The sequence below is a fragment of the Lactuca serriola genome, chromosome 5 (assembly GCF_051521515.1).
Source record: "Lactuca serriola cultivar US96UC23 chromosome 5, Lser_US96UC23_V15, whole genome shotgun sequence".
In the NCBI taxonomy this organism is placed as follows: Eukaryota; Viridiplantae; Streptophyta; class Magnoliopsida; order Asterales; family Asteraceae; genus Lactuca; species Lactuca serriola.
In genome coordinates this window covers 242,762,832-242,779,657 of record NC_136412.1, presented here as the reverse complement: position 1 = coordinate 242,779,657, position 16,826 = coordinate 242,762,832, and positions in this window count along the sequence as shown.

Here is a 16,826-nt window from a genome sequence, read left to right as displayed (position 1 = left end):
AGGAGCTACTTATGCTTGGGGTGAGAAGCATAAGGAAGCATTTGAGAAGCTAAAGGAGAAGCTATGCGAGGCACCGATACTTTCTCTACCCGATGGAGTTGAAGACTTCGCTGTCTATAGCGATGCGTCTGGGGTTGGATTGGGTTGTGTTTTGACCCAAAGAGAAAAGGTGATAGCATATGCGTCTCGACAGCTGAAAGAGCATGAAAAGAACTACCCGACTCATGATTTGGAGTTGGCAGCGGTAGTTTTCGCTCTGAAAATATGGAGGCATTACCTCTATGGCACAAAGTGCAAACTTTTCACTGATCATAAGAGTCTCCAATACCTCTTTAATCAGAAAGAATTGAATATGAGGCAACGACGCTGGCTAGAATTACTTAAAGACTATGACTGCGAGATACTTTACCACCCCGGTAAAGCTAATGTTGTTGCTGATGCTCTCAGTCGGAAAGTCAATCCCGAAAGGAAAAGGCCAAGAGCGTTGAGAATTGAAGTTGTCTCAACTATTTTGGAAAGTATAAAGAAAGCTCAGAGCGAAGCTTCTGAGAAGAATGACAGAAAGGAGGAACGTTTGGGCAAAACGTTGGTGTTCGGTGTAAACAGTCATGGACTGAAGGTGTTCCAAGATCGGATTTGGATACCTAAGACAGGAGGAGTCAGAGATCTTCTGATGGAAGAAGCTCACAAGACCATGTACTCGATTCATCCGGGTAGCACTAAAATGTATAGGGACCTGAAACCCTACTACTGGTGGCCGACGATGAAGCTTGATGTTGCAAAGTATGTGGCCGAGTGTGTGACTTGTGCGAGAGTCAAGACACAACATCAGAAACCGTACGGGAGTTTAGAACCTTTGCCTGTGCCTATGGGTAAGTGGGAAGACATTGCTATGGATTTTGTCACTAAACTGCCCAGAACAAAGAATGGTCACGACATGATTTGGGTGGTCGTTGATCGATTCACTAAGAGTGCGCATTTCATAGCGGCCAGGGAGAAATGGTCTATGGATAAGCTTGCGAATTCTTACGTGAAGGAAATTGTGAGGCTTCACGGTGTTCCGTTAACGATTGTGTCGGATCGTGATAGCCGTTTCACATCGAGGTTTTGGAAAAGTCTACAAGAGGAATTGGGTACCAAGTTGTGTTTAAGTACAGCTTACCATCCGCAGACTGATGGTCAGAGCGAACGAACGATACAAACACTTGAAGATATGCTGAGAGCATGTACTCTGGAATTCCTAGGTAATTGGGATGAACATTTACCGTTGGTAGAATTTTCCTATAATAATAGTTTCCACTCGAGCATTAAGATGGCACCTTACCAAGCTTTGTATGGACAGAAGTGTCGTACGCCGTCTTGTTGGCTTGAGGCTGGGGAAAAGCAGTTTATGGGACCGGAGTTGGTTCATCAAACTGCTGAAAAGTTGAAAATAATTAAGGAAAGAATGTTAGCGGCTCAGGATCGTCAAAAGAGCTATGCTGACAAAAAGCGAAGACCGATGACTTTTGAAGTTGGAGATTTGGTTTTGCTTAAAGTCTCGCCGTGGAAGGGACTTATAAGATTTGGTAAAAGGGGAAAGTTAAGTCCAAGGTTTATTGGACCGTTTAAAGTTCTTCAGAGGATTGGGAACCAAGCTTACAAGCTCGAACTACCAGAAGAACTGAATGGAATTCATAACACTTTTCATGTGTGTTATTTGAGGAAGTTCACGGGAGAAGTTCCCGACATAATTCCAATTTCTGAATTGAGAATTGATGAGAACAAAAGGTTGATTGAAGAACCAGAGGCAATTGTTGACCGAAAGACTAAGAAATTGCGACGCAAGATGGTTGGGTTAGTGCTTGTCCGATGGAAACACACGAATGGGCCGAATCTCACCTGGGAGACGGAGAGTGACATGATGGGTCGCTATCCGCATTTGTTTGTTGATGTGTGATTCCGGGGACGGAATCATTCTAAGGTGGAGAGAATTGTAACGCCTGTGTTTCCGGGCTTGCCGTTTTTAGCAATATAATAGTCTAGGTTAACCTTTGTAACCCGTTTTGAAATAATAAGAATGTATTATTTGAGTATTATGTGTTTTGTGCTTAATTGCTTAATTATGTGGTCTGATTAATTAAGAATAAAAATAAGCGTCAAAATTTAAGTGTAAAATAAACTTAATATCTTTGAATAATGTTGTAGTAGTCGAAACAAGGTTTCCGAATATATATATAGAACGCCCAAATCTGACTTCGTATGAGGAAGTTATGATTTATCGAAGTTCCGGCTTAGCGGTATACAGCCTGAAATACTCGAATTGAGATCGAGCGGTTGTTAGCCGAAGCAATCTAAATGAGAATCGAAGATCTCGTTGTTGGTATCGAAGCGATAAAAAGTTAGGCGAGAACGGACGTCAAACGAAGAAGTTATGAACTTATAACGAAAGTTTCTGTCGCGGCCTATTAAAAATAATTAATAAAAATAAAGTCAAAATTAGCCGACGGAGTCTAAACGAAAGTCGTAGAGCATGGTCTCACCTTCGCGTGGATATAAAGAACGTCGAAAACGGAGTTCGTATGAAGAAGTTATGAATTTCCGAAGTTTATTAATCATTTTGTATTTTTATTTAATTCAAAATCGGAGGCATTATCCGAAGCCGTGTCACCGGTGTAATCCGGAGTACGCCCCGCGTACGAGGTTACGCTATCGCGTAACTCCGATAGTGTCGACACTTCGGATGACGCATGCAATGACGATTTCGGATGCGTACGCGCTGCGTACGCCTGTACGCCCCGCGTACTCCGAGGCTCCAGCCTCTATATAAAGGATCCGAAGGCAGCCTCATTTGTTGTTCATTTTCTTCTCTTCTCTCTAGTCTTTTGCATCGTTTTTCGTGCCGAAGCTACCCCGAAGCCCCGGTATCATACTCTAGCCCCGAGGCAAGTCCCGAAACCCCGAAGATCCCGAGAAGCGCGGTTCCCGAGTCGAAGCTCTACCCGCGAGAAGTTCGATTTTCGAGGAGATCTTCCAGATCTGCTGAGGAATACTACTTCTATAAGCCGTAGTGCTGTCGGATCGTCTTCTGATCAAGTGAGTGTGTAGTTATTTCTTCTAATACAATAATACGAAGTATTTTATATAAAAATATGTGCTATGTGTATATATTTGGTTGTGTTATGTGTGAATGAGTATTCACTCTCTTCTATCTTACAGATCTGCTTATTTCTTTATGAGATATGTGTTATGTGTGTGTGTGCCTCATCTGTTATGTGATATATGTGTTGATTCAAGCATGCTATACAGGTTTTCTTTAAACTATGTATACAAATGTATATTTTTATCTACTAATATGTTGGGTAGAACATGGGTAGATAGTTGGTGTGTAATAAACAGATGAGAGGCCTCGATGTTGTTGTTGTTGTTGATCTAGTTATTCAGCGGAGTATGGATAACGACCACGGACTCTTTCTAGACAGTCCAGTGGAACGCTAGCAGGTTCATAACCTGTAGGTGTTGTGAACGATGTGTTCACCGGTGTACTCTATCCCCCTCATGGTTGCCTTTAGGATATCTATTGTTGAGGAAACCCCTTCGCAGTGATGTCCGTCCCGATGAAAATCCTAGATTAGGTCCCTTGAGATAGTTGTTTTAGGGACGTAAAGTGAGGATAACGGGAATGGGTAATCGGGATAGTGTTTGGTTGGTGAAATTAAATATAACTTATTTATTGTGGGTTGAAAACCCTATATGCTCACCAGGCTCCCAAGCCTGACCCACTCAGTTTTATTTGTATTACAGGAAGTGGCACAAGGGCGTAAGATGGATGGATCATCTTGTTGTTTTGTTTACAAGTCTGTATATGTATATATTTGTTGAATGACTTGTAATGTTTATCGTTTATGCTTTATGGTCTGTATCGGAACATGACATCCCGAGTTTTGATTATATAATGAAATGCATCTCTTGATGAAATGCTTTGATAAATATTATTTTATCATGTTTTGTTTTGGGAACAAATTCCGCAACTCTTTCAAATCAAAAGGATTTACTCTGAAAATATTTAAAAGCATAAATGAAAATCGGTCTTTTCTGGCCGAGATTTTGGGGATGTCACAGTTGGTATCAGAGCATTAGTTTAAGCGAACTAGGAATTTGTAGGATTTCTAGACTTAAACTTAGAATGCTAAATGGAATGAAGAGATGTGTGTCTATGGGATTTTAGACACGAGCACTAGTTATTTTAGGAAAGTTGCCTAAAATGTTTTATGTGCTAAATGTTATATGTTGCCATATATGATATTATTTGTTCGGATATACGGTCTGTTGCCGACCGGATCTGGGAACCTTATGTGTGTAGGATTCTGAGCGTATGCCTACGTTATTAGAACTAGCATGTAAACGTTTCGGAGTGATAAGGATGATTTGAATATCTATCATGAATGAGGATCTAATTTCACCGTATTCGGTGTGTAGATCAAAATGGTGAGAACAAGGAGTGGCGTTGGAAACGCAGATGAAAACAGGAATCAACCGCCAGTGATTGAGCAAATACCTGTTGTAGCAGCAGCACCAGAACCAATAACAATGGCTGCGGTGCAAGCCATGATTCGGGCTATGCTAGCCGAACAAAGGGAGGAGATGCGACAAATGTTGCATAATAATAGGGATGAACCTGTCATACCTATTGAGGAACCTGAATTGATTCCCGAGCAATCGGAGGAAGGGAACAATAGTCGCATGGTGAGTCAAGTTGGGACTCAAGAGGAACGAAGGAACGATCCGGAAAGGAGAAACAACAAGGATGGGCGTATGTACAAGAATTTCTTGGGCGCCAAACCGCCAAGTCTTTCTGGGAGCCCAAAGCCTGTTGAGATAATGGATTGGATCTCCGAAATGGAGATGGTATTTGAAAGTTGCGACTGTAGCAACAAACAGAAGACCGTCTTTGCGGTTAGACAACTGAAGACTGGGGTCTTGAGTTGGTGGAAGTTGTTGGCAGATACTATGCCACGAGGAGAAGCCCTGAAAATGTCATGGGAGGAGTTCTTGGAACAGTTAAGGGTGCAGTATTGTTCGGAGATAGATCTGATTGATCTGAACAATGAGTTTCAAAACTTAAAGAAGGGGAAGATGAGCATAGATGACTATGCTACTGCATTTACTGAGAAGATGAAGTTGTTTCCGTACCTAGTGCCGACGGAACTCTCCAAGATTGAGAGGTTTGCTAACGGACTGCCTGCTGACTTTGGTCCGACAGTCAAAATGGCAACCACTCTAAAAACGGTTGTTCGTGCAGCTAAGAATGTGGAGGCCCAGCAGAAGGAAAAGGGTCTGGAAAGAATGGATGTTGGAGAAAAGAGGAAGTTCGATGGAACTTCAGGGTCCAACAAGAAAAACAAGTTCTCGAAGTCTGGTTCGAGGGGAGGTGGAGGTGAAGCGAAATGGTGCGACAAATGTAAGAAGAAGCATCATGGAAGATGTGAGGTGGCGAACTCATGCTACAAGTGTGGAAAGCCAGGGCACTATGCCAATGAGTGTAACCTCACAAAGAAAGTTTGCTATGGTTGTGGTGAGGAGGGTCATATGTCGAGAGACTGCCCGAAGAAGAAGGAGGCAGCTAGACCCAGCATTCCGCCAAAGCCAAAGGCGAGAGCATTCCAGATGACACTGGAAGCTGCTAAAGATGAAGCTGATGTCGCTTCAGGTACCTTTCTCGTTAACGAATTGCCTGCCCAAATTTTATTTGATTCTGGAGCCAACTACTCCTTTATATCGCATGAATTTGGTAGAAAGCTAGCTTTGCCTGTTGTTAGACTAGATAATGCTTTATTAGTCGAAGTTGCTAGTGGCAAGTTTGTACCTGTTAGCTATCGCATGAAAAACATCTTAATTGATCTAAATGGGAATAAGTTCCACGAGGAATTATTGCCTATCGAACTTAATGGTTTCGACATCGTATTGGGAATGGATTGGCTTAGCGCCAACGACGCCGAAATTTTATGCAAGAAGAAAATAGTCAAAGTAAACCCGCCTGGGAAAGATTCGTTTATGGTGTATGGAGATAAACGCAGAGTGAATTCTGGAATCATTTCATTGATGAAAGCCAGAAAATGTTTGACCAAGGGGTGTACATCGTTTTTAGCATTCGTGATTGATGCTAAGAAGGAAAAGAAGGTGATGCAGAATATTCCAGTGGTGTGTGATTATCCGGAAGTATTTCCCGAAGATCTTCCTGGATTACCGCCTGATCGACAAGTGGAATTCCGTATTGACTTGTTGCCAGGAACGACACCAATTGCAAAAGCACCTTATCGATTAGCACCGACGGAGATGAAGGAGCTAATGATGCAACTTCAGGAGTTATTGGACAACGGTTTCATTAGACCTAGTTCATCGCCCTGGGGAGCTCCGGTGTTATTTGTAAAGAAGAAAGATGGAAGTATGAGAATGTGCATCGATTACAGAGAGCTGAACAAGGCAACAATAAAGAATAGATATCCGTTGCCGAGGATTGATGACCTGTTTGATCAATTGCAAGGTTCGAGTTATTTCTCGAAGATCGATCTTAGGTCAGGATATCATCAGCTAAAAGTAAGAGAGCAAGATATCGAGAAGACTGCATTCAGAACTAGATATGGACACTACGAGTTCTTGGTTATGTCGTTTGGACTAACCAATGCTCCAGCAGCGTTCATGGATTTGATGAATAGGGTTTGTAACCCGTTCCTTGATAAATCCGTGATAGTGTTTATAGACGACATTCTGATTTACTCGAAAAGCCAGGAGAAGCATGGCAGACACTTGCGAGAAGTGTTGGAAGTTCTGAAGAAGGAGAAGCTGTATGCTAAGTTCTCCAAATGTGATTTTTGGATTCGTGAAGTCCAATTCTTGGGTCACGTGGTCAACCAAGAAGGGATAATGGTTGATCCAGCAAAGATCGAAGCTGTGACGAAGTGGGAACAACCGAAAAGTCCCACGGAGATTCGAAGCTTTTTAGGATTAGCCGGATATTACCGAAGGTTTATCCAAGGCTTTTCTTCGATCGCTAGTCCATTGTCAGCTTTGACCCACAAAGGAGCTACTTATGCTTGGGGTGAGAAGCATAAGGAAGCATTTGAGAAGCTAAAGGAGAAGCTATGCGAGGCACCGATACTTTCTCTACCCGATGGAGTTGAAGACTTCGCTGTCTATAGCGATGCGTCTGGGGTTGGATTGGGTTGTGTTTTGACCCAAAGAGAAAAGGTGATAGCATATGCGTCTCGACAGCTGAAAGAGCATGAAAAGAACTACCCGACTCATGATTTGGAGTTGGCAGCGGTAGTTTTCGCTCTGAAAATATGGAGGCATTACCTCTATGGCACAAAGTGCAAACTTTTCACTGATCATAAGAGTCTCCAATACCTCTTTAATCAGAAAGAATTGAATATGAGGCAACGACGCTGGCTAGAATTACTTAAAGACTATGACTGCGAGATACTTTACCACCCCGGTAAAGCTAATGTTGTTGTTGATGCTCTCAGTCGGAAAGTCAATCCCGAAAGGAAAAGGCCAAGAGCGTTGAGAATTGAAGTTGTCTCAACTATTTTGGAAAGTATAAAGAAAGCTCAGAGCGAAGCTTCTGAGAAGAATGACAGAAAGGAGGAACGTTTGGGCAAAACGTTGGTGTTCGGTGTAAACAGTCATGGACTGAAGGTGTTCCAAGATCGGATTTGGATACCTAAGACAGGAGGAGTCAGAGATCTTCTGATGGAAGAAGCTCACAAGACCATGTACTCGATTCATCCGGGTAGCACTAAAATGTATAGGGACCTGAAACCCTACTACTGGTGGCCGACGATGAAGCTTGATGTTGCAAAGTATGTGGCCGAGTGTGTGACTTGTGCGAGAGTCAAGACACAACATCAGAAACCGTACGGGAGTTTAGAACCTTTGCCTGTGCCTATGGGTAAGTGGGAAGACATTGCTATGGATTTTGTCACTAAACTGCCCAGAACAAAGAATGGTCACGACATGATTTGGGTGGTCGTTGATCGATTCACTAAGAGTGCGCATATCATATAACTCATACTCATATCGCATCGCTACTCATACGGATCACATATCATATAATTACTTATCCATAGCACATAAGACCTTTCAGTCACACGTATATCTCATGCTCATATCGTAACATAACTCTACAATATAGTAATCAACAACTATCCGGCTTTCCATCCGGTAAAGGGGGCCGGCCTTGGTGCCTTAGACCCCATCGATATAGTGAGGATAACTCACCTGCAACTACCGACTTGAAGGATTAATACTACGCTGTTCCGACCCCCAGCACGAACTCCGCCACTAATCATTACCAAACAACCAAACCAATAAATACCAAAAATTACCAAAATACCCCTGGAAGTCAAGCTGGTCAAGCCTTGGTCAAAGTCAAAGTCCTCAACCAAAGTCAACCTTCCTGACTGACTCTACTCGTCGAGTCAACCCGCTGACTCGTTGAGTCCCTATACTCTGAGAAACCCCATACCACGACTCAACTCGCCGAGTCAACCCGATGACTCGTCGAGTTCCTATGCTCTGAAAATTCCCATGCCTCGACTCTACTCGCCGAGTCAACCCAATGAATCGTCGAGTTCCTATGCTCTGAAAACTCCCATGCCTCGACTCTACTCGCCGAGTCACCCTAAGACTCGCCGAGTCCAAGAATCCTCAAGTCCCATCCTGTTCAACACACCGAGTTGTCCCTCGACTCACTGATTCACGACTTAACCAGAAAAGTTAGGGTCCCATGGCCAGACTCGCCGAGTCCAAGAACAGACTCGCCGAGTCCAAGGCAATCTTCAACAGACTCGCCGAGGTTTTCTTAAAACTCGTCGAGTCCATGCTCATGTTCATACAACTCGCCGAGTACACCCATGTGACTTGCCGAGTACCTTTAGTTCTTGACCCATACAGTGGCCTTCCAAGTCATGCAAGGGATCCAATCCATAGATCTACTCTTCTACAAGCCATCAATCACGTAAAGTGGCAAACTTTACGTGAATCTGTAACGCCCGTAGATCCGGGCTAGTCAATTTAGAGGCAATAAGTGTCGAAAATGACTTTTCGGCAAAAGATTATTTATAATAAATAGTCTTAACCAAGTTGTAGAATATGTCTCAAGGTTTCCGTACATATAAAGAACGCCAAAATCCGAGTTATAACGAAGGAGTTATGGCCCGTCGAAGTTTTACGGCAAACCAACACGACACCAGGAAGCGTAAATAGTGAATTTACGATAGAGCGAGATTTAGCCTTAGCGACCTAAACAAAAGTTGTAGAATATGTTAAACCGAGAAAATCCATAAAAAGAACGCCCAAATCTGACTTTGTATGAAGAAGTTATTATTTTTCTAAGATTCGGCTTAACAGTGCACGACCCGAAACTCGAATTTTAGTTCGAGCGGTTTTTGGCTTACGCGACCTAAATGAGAGTTGAATATCTCATTAATAGGAACTCAACGGTAAAAAGATGGACGAAAATGGAGTTCGTATGAAGGAGTTACGAATTCTTCGCGGTCATTTAACAGTCTAAACACCTCCTACTGTTAAATTTGAGATCGGTCTAAATGAAAGTTGTAGATCTTGTTTTTACCTACGCGTGGAAAAAAATAATGTCGAAAACGGAGCTCGTATGCGAAAGTTACGGGGTTTAGAAGTCGGCAGGGTGCTGCTGCAAAAGGGGTGACGTGGCTGAATATGGGCCAAGGCTTTCTCCCCAAGGAAAGCCATCAGATGATGACACATGGCACTGACTCGGCGAGTCAGTGAACCGACTCGGTGAGTCCATCAGGATTTCCCACTATAAATAGAGGTGTCGGGTTCCATTCATTCTCACACCTTTCCAAACCATTCTTTCTCTCTCTAGACTCTCTCTCTCTCTAGCCCCCTAACCCCCCCCCCCAAAGCCTAGGTAAACCCCCTAGCACCCGAAGGAAGCCCCGAGGCTCCCGGAGTCCCGATAAAATAGCCTTTCGGCTCGGGAACGCTGCTCCATCGAAGTTTGGTTTTCGAGAAAACCCGCTGTAAGTGAGCTATGCCTACCCTATCTTTAGTATAGCTTATGTTTTAATATAGTAACATTATTAGGAACTTATAATGAGTATTTGGGCTATTATTATAAGTTATATTGAGTGTTATTTAACACTTATAATAATAATAATAGCTAGACTATTAATTTGTCACGGTTATCGTTAGACTAAACCCTAGTGGTATTGGTATTAGGTTTTATCGAAGGGAAATTGTTTTGAGAGTATCGAAGCGCTGTCTGAGTGCTGAGTCACCACCTTTCAGGTGAGTGCATGGTCCCCTTCAACTTACACATAGATATGAAGTATTTACTACATGCTATGTGTGCATATTGTCCGTTTACTTGTTATCTATGCTCAATGAAAGATTTTATACATGTTTTAATGATTTAAACTATATATGTATTTTATATCTACGAAAATGTTGGGGTAAAACATGGGTAGATATAATAGATGATATGTGAGTTGGACGATGAGTTGAGAGGTGATATAGACCATGAGGTATGGGTGAGGGGTGTACGATGTGAGAAGCCTTTTTCCCAAACGATGTCCCCGTCATTCAGTAGAGTATGGATGACAACCACAGACTATTCTAAACAGTCCAGTGGAATACTAGCAGGCTCACAACCTGTAGGTTTTGTGAACGATGTGTTCACCCGATGTAATCTAAACCTTGGTGACAATGCAGACTTGGTGCCTAAACCTTGGTGATCATGTAGACTTGATGCCTAAACCCTGGCGACTATGCAGACTTGTTGCCTAAACCCTGGCAACTATGCAGACTTAGTGCCCGTTGTGTAAACCATGGCAATGATGGACTTCGTGCCAATTCCTTTGGATGATCCTTAGGAACGAATGAACGAGGAATAAGCTGATTCTTAGGGTAGATCCTTAAGAATAGAGAATATAATGGGGATGGGTAATGGGGTTTAGTTGCTTGATTGTTTAAACATAATAATTATATTATTGTGGGTTGAAAAGCCTATGTACTCACCAGGTTTCCCAACCTGACCCACTCAGTTTATTTATATCACAGGTGTCGATATGAAGTGACATTACACTAAGAGATTAAAGAGATGTAGATCACTAGTGTAAATAAAAGTAAGTTATGTTTATGCTTATGTTTCTGTATTGACGATGACATCCCAAATGTTTTGAAATGAATAAAATACGTTCTTCAAAAATGTTTTAATAACGTATTTATCATGTTTTTCTGGGAACAAATTCCGCAACATTTTATGAAAAGAAGTACTCTGATTTTTACAAAGCATAAACAAAATCGGTCTTTTCTGACCATGAAAATGGGGATGTCACAGAATCCAAAGATATCTAATCCATAAACACTCTAGGCTAGGGTTTGGGACAAGAAGGCTTCACCAACAACTCAAGGACAGGGACTTTATGTACTTCTAAATCATCTCAATCCTAGATCTGAGGTAGCAACCTCAGATCCATCCTCCAAACCCAACATATCACTAGATATGCTCCCAAAACTTCCACAAATGATAGATCTAGATGCACAAAAGCTCAAGCAACGAATTATTACCTCAAAAGAAAGCTCCAACTGAAGAATAATCCCAATCTCTGCAAAGCCCCTTGCTCCAATCCTCTAAATCTTCAAAATCTCTTCACATATCACTTCTCAAAGCTCCAATTTGCTCTCCAATTCTCTCACCAACGGATCTAGGGTTTTCTGGACTTCAAAGGGGGCTAAGGGGACTGAAGGGAGGACATTAAGTCCTTTAAATAGGGTGTAATCCCGAATATTAGGGTTTTTCTCTTTTCAGCACTAACTCGCCGAGTCCAGCCACCGACTCGCCAAGTTGGCCACTTAACACGCGACCAGAATCGTGACTCAACTCGCCGAGTCTACCCATGGACTCGCCGAGTTGACCATCCTTATTTACACTTTGAACCCTGAACTTGCACTTCTGAACTTGGGATATTACAATTGAATTGGCAGAACTTAACTATTCCTTAGACCTTCGAAAATTAATACTATATTAAATGGGGTTGGCTAAAAAGACACCCTATAAGATTTGTGGTTAATATATCCGTCCGTACCGACATATGTTTTTAACAAAACCTCAAATAATCCATGTGGTTTTTCCAAAATCTAGAATATAATCCTGAAGTTTAAAAAACCATAAATGGTCTATCTCATTTCAAACACTTTTAACAAATAAACAAATAGTTTCTCATCCACATAAAAAGAATTATCTACCGATTATATTATATTTTTAATTTTCTTTATACAAAGCTATTTAAAAAAAATTAATAAAAACTCCACCATAGGCATCTCTCTCTCTCGCTCAAAAAAATTAATAATAATAATAAAAATTTGATTCAATTCACGTTGGAAAATTGTGATCGACGACGACATCCAGATTTTCTATCATTGTAACTGTATTTTCAGAACCAATCAGGATTTGTCTCGATCCGTCTGGTTCTCACAATCCCCTGCCGAAGGAGATCCCTTTTGGCCGGCTTGGATGTAATGCCCGTGTTTCTAGGCTAGACATTAATATCGACATTATAGTCTAGGTTAACCTTTGTAACTCATTTTGAAGAAATGAAAAGGAATTATGTGAATATTATGTGAATTATGCGCTTTATGCTTAATCATTAGGGTTTAATTAATTAAGAATAAAAATGAGCGTCAAAAATTAAATTTTAGAAAAAGCCGATATCTATTAAGAAACTTATAGTGGGCGTGACAAGGATTAGAGATATATAAAGAATGCCAAAATCCGAGTTATAACGAAGAAGTTATGACCTGTCGAAGTTTCGCAACAAAACCGGCACGGGACCGAATGTCGGAAAAAGTGAGTTTTCGATAAACTACTTTTTAGCCTTAGTGATCTAAACGAAAGTCATAATGCTTGTTAAACCGAGAGTATGTATAAAAAGAACGTCCAAATCTAACTTTGTATGAGAAAGTTATGATTTTTCGAAGTTTCAACTTAGCAGTAGACAGCTAAAAACTCCAATTTTAGATTGAGTGATTTTTAGCCGACATGACCTAAACGATAATCGAAGGTCTCGTCAATAGTAGCACAACGGTAAAAGACAGACGAAAACGGACGTCAGATGAAGAAGTTATGAATTTTTAACGGAATTCCTGTCCCGGTCTGTTAAAAATAATAATATAAAAATTAAATTTAAAATTGGCCGACGAAGTATAAACGAAAGTTGTTGAGCGTAATTTTACCTACGCGTGCATATAAAGAACGTCAAAAACTGAGCTCGCATGCGAAAGTTATGGATTTTAGAAGTTTTTGCACAAAAACCGAGAAAATTCGCATAGTCATGTTTTTGCCACGTCACCCTCGCTCAAAACGCGCCATGTCCAAAATACTGCTGAGTCATCCGAGCTGCTGAGTCATCCGAGGCCACCTGTCGACGCGTGTCACATTCTCCTCGGACTGAAGGCTCGACCAATTAGGAGCTGCCTCGTACCCTCTTCTCACGTGGCCGACCCTTGCATATGGTGCCACGTCCGAAGCCTCGGACGAGACCTCGGTCAAATCAGTAGCTGACAGCGAGGCCCTCGCATGCGCAAGCCACGTGACATCTTCTCGGATCTGCTAATGCGTGGAGACTTATCATCCCTTGGATCAGAAGCCTCGCCCCTATACCGATAGTTAGACAAAACAACCAGGATGGAGGAGTTGATGGACGCGGATGCAAATACAAAGATTTCATGGCATCTAAACCACTGTGTCTATCTGGAAGTCCAACACCGGTGGAAGTCATGAATTGGATCTCCGAAATGGAAACGATGTTTGAAAGTTGTGAGTGCAACAACAAACAGAAGACCGCGCTTGCAATTCCTCTGTTAAAGTCTGGTGTGCTGAGCTGGTGGAAGTTACTAGTTGATTCGATGCCCAAGGGAGAAGCTAGCAAGATGTCTTGGGAAGACTTTGTGGTACAGCTGAAATTGCAATACTACTCAGAGCAGGATCTTCTGGAAATTAATAATGAGTTCCAGAATTTGAAGAAGGGAAAGATGAGCGTTACTGAATATGCTGCTAGTTTTATGGAAAAGATGAAGCTTGTTCCTCATCTAGTTCCAACCGAACTCTATAAGGTCAACAAGTTTTCCCTCGGATTACCAGTGGACTTTGGTCCAATGGTTAAACAAGCACCCACTTTGAAAGTCGCTATCTGGACTGCTAAGAATGTTGAGATTTAGATCAGAGAAATGGGTCTGGAGAAGGCAGAAGTTGGTGAAAAGAGAAAGTTTGAAGGAACTTCAGGTTCCAATAAAAAGAACAAGTTCTCGAAGATTGGTTCGAGAAAATTCGGAGGAGGAGCCGCAGTGAAATGGTGTGAGAAAGGCAAGAAAAAGCACTCTGGGAAATGTAGTGAGGGGTGACTTGCTACAAATGTGGAAAGAATGGGCATTATGCCAACGTGTGTCCGTCCAACAAGAGGGTATGTTTTGAGTGTCATGAAGAAGGGCATATTTTTAAAGACTGTCCAAAGAGGAAGGATGCAACAAAGCCCAATCTTCCACCAAAGCCGAAGGCGAGAGCCTTTCAGATGACACTTGAAGCTGCAAAAGAAGAAGTCGATGTCGCTTCAGGTACCTTTCTCGTAAACGAATTGACTGCCCAAGTTTAGTTTGATTCTGGAGCCAATTACTCCTTTATATCGCATGAATTTGGTAGAAAACTAGTTTTGCCTGTAGATAGACTAGTTAATGCTTTATTAGTTGATATTGCTAGTGGCAAGTTTGTACCTGTTAGCCATCGTATGAAAAACATCCTCATTGACTTGGATGGGAATAAGTTCCACGAGGAATTATTTCCTATCGAGTTAAATGGATTCGACATAGTTTTAGGAATGGATTGGCTTAGTGCCAATGATGCCAGAATATTGTGTAGGAAGAAGATAGTAAAAGTAAACCCGCCAGGGAAAGAGTCGTGTATGGTGCATGGAGACAAACGCAGAGTAAACTCTGGAATCATTTCCCTAATGAAAGCCAGAAAGTGTTTGGCCAAGGGATGTACATCATATCTAGTGTTTGTGATCGATGCTAAGAAGGAAAAGAAGGAGGTGTATAATATTCCAGTGGTGTGTGATTATCCGGAAGTCTTTCCCGAAGATCTTCCCGGATTGCCCCCTGATCAACAAGTAGAATTTTGTATCGACTTGTTACCAGGAACGACGCCGATAGCAAAAGCACCATATCGATTAGCACCAATAGAGATGAAAGAACTTATGACACAACTTCAGGAGTTATTGGACAAAGGTTCCATTCGACCTAGTTCATCGCCCTGGGGAGCCCCTGTGTTATTTGTAAAGAAGAAAGACGGGAGCATGAGAATGTGCATCAATTACAGAGAGCTGAACAAAGCGACGATAAAGAACAAGTACCCGTTGCCGAGGATCGATGACCTGTTCGACTAGTTACAGGGTTCGAGCTATTTCTTGAAGATCGATCGTAGGTCGGGATACCATCAACTACAGGTGAGAGAGCAGGATATCGAAAAGACTGCGTTTAGAACAAGATATGGACACTATGAATTTTTGGCTATGTCGTTCGGACTAACCAATGCCCCAGCAGCTTTCATGGATTTGATGAATAGGGTTTGTAAACCATTCCTAGATAAATCCATGATAGTATTCATAGACGATATCTTGATTTATTCGAAAAGCAAGCAGGAGCATGAAAAGCATCTGCGTGAAGTGCTAGATGTTTTGAAAAAGGAAAAGTTGTATGCAAAGTTCTCCAAATGTGAATTTTGGATTCAAGAAGTCCAATTTTTAAGTCACATGGTTAACCAAGAAGGAATAATGGTTGAACCATCAAAGATTGAAGTTGTGATGAAGTGGGAACAACCAAAAAGTCTTACGAAGATTCGAAGCTTTTTAGGATTAGTTGGATATTACCGAAGGTTTATCCAAGGCTTTTCTTCGATCACTACTCCATTAACAGCTTTGACCCACAAAGGAGCTACTTATGCTTGGAATGAGAAGCATAAGGAAGCCTTTGAGAAGTTGAAGAAGAGATTGTGTGAAGCACCGATTTTTTCGTTGCCTGAAGGAGTTGATGACTTCGCAGTTTATAGCGATGCATCTGGAGTTGGGTTAGGTTGTGTTATGACCCAAAGGGATAAAGTGATCGCGTATGCATCGAGGCAATTGAAGGAGCATGAAAAGAACTACCCCACTCACGATTTGGATTTGGCAGCGGTAGTATTCGCCTTAAAGATATGGGGGCACTATCTTTATGGTACTAAATGCAAAATTTTCACTGATCATAAGAGTCTTAAATATCTCTTTAATCATAAGGAATTGAACACGAGGCAACGACGCTGGCTAGAGTTACTCAAGGACTACGACTGTGAGATACTTTACCACCCTGGTAAAGAAACTGTTGTTGTTGGTGCTCTCAGTCGGAAGGTAAACCTTGAAAAGCAAAGGCCAAGAGCATTGAGAATTGAAGTTGTCTCGACAATTGTGGAAAGTATAAAGAAAGCTCAAGAGGAAGCTTTAGAGAAAAATGACCGAAAGGAAGAACGTTTGGGCAAAACGTTAGTATTCGGTACAAACAACCAAGGGTTGACGGTATTCCAAGATAGGATTTGGGTACCTAAGATGGGAGGAGTAAGAGATCTTCTGATGGAAGAAGCTCACAAGACCATGTACTCGATTCATCCCGGCAGTACAAAAATGTATAGCGATCTAAAACCCTATTATTGGTGGCCGACGATGAAGCTCGATTTTTCTAAGTATGTGGCCGAGTGTGTAACTTGTGCTAGGGTTAAGGCA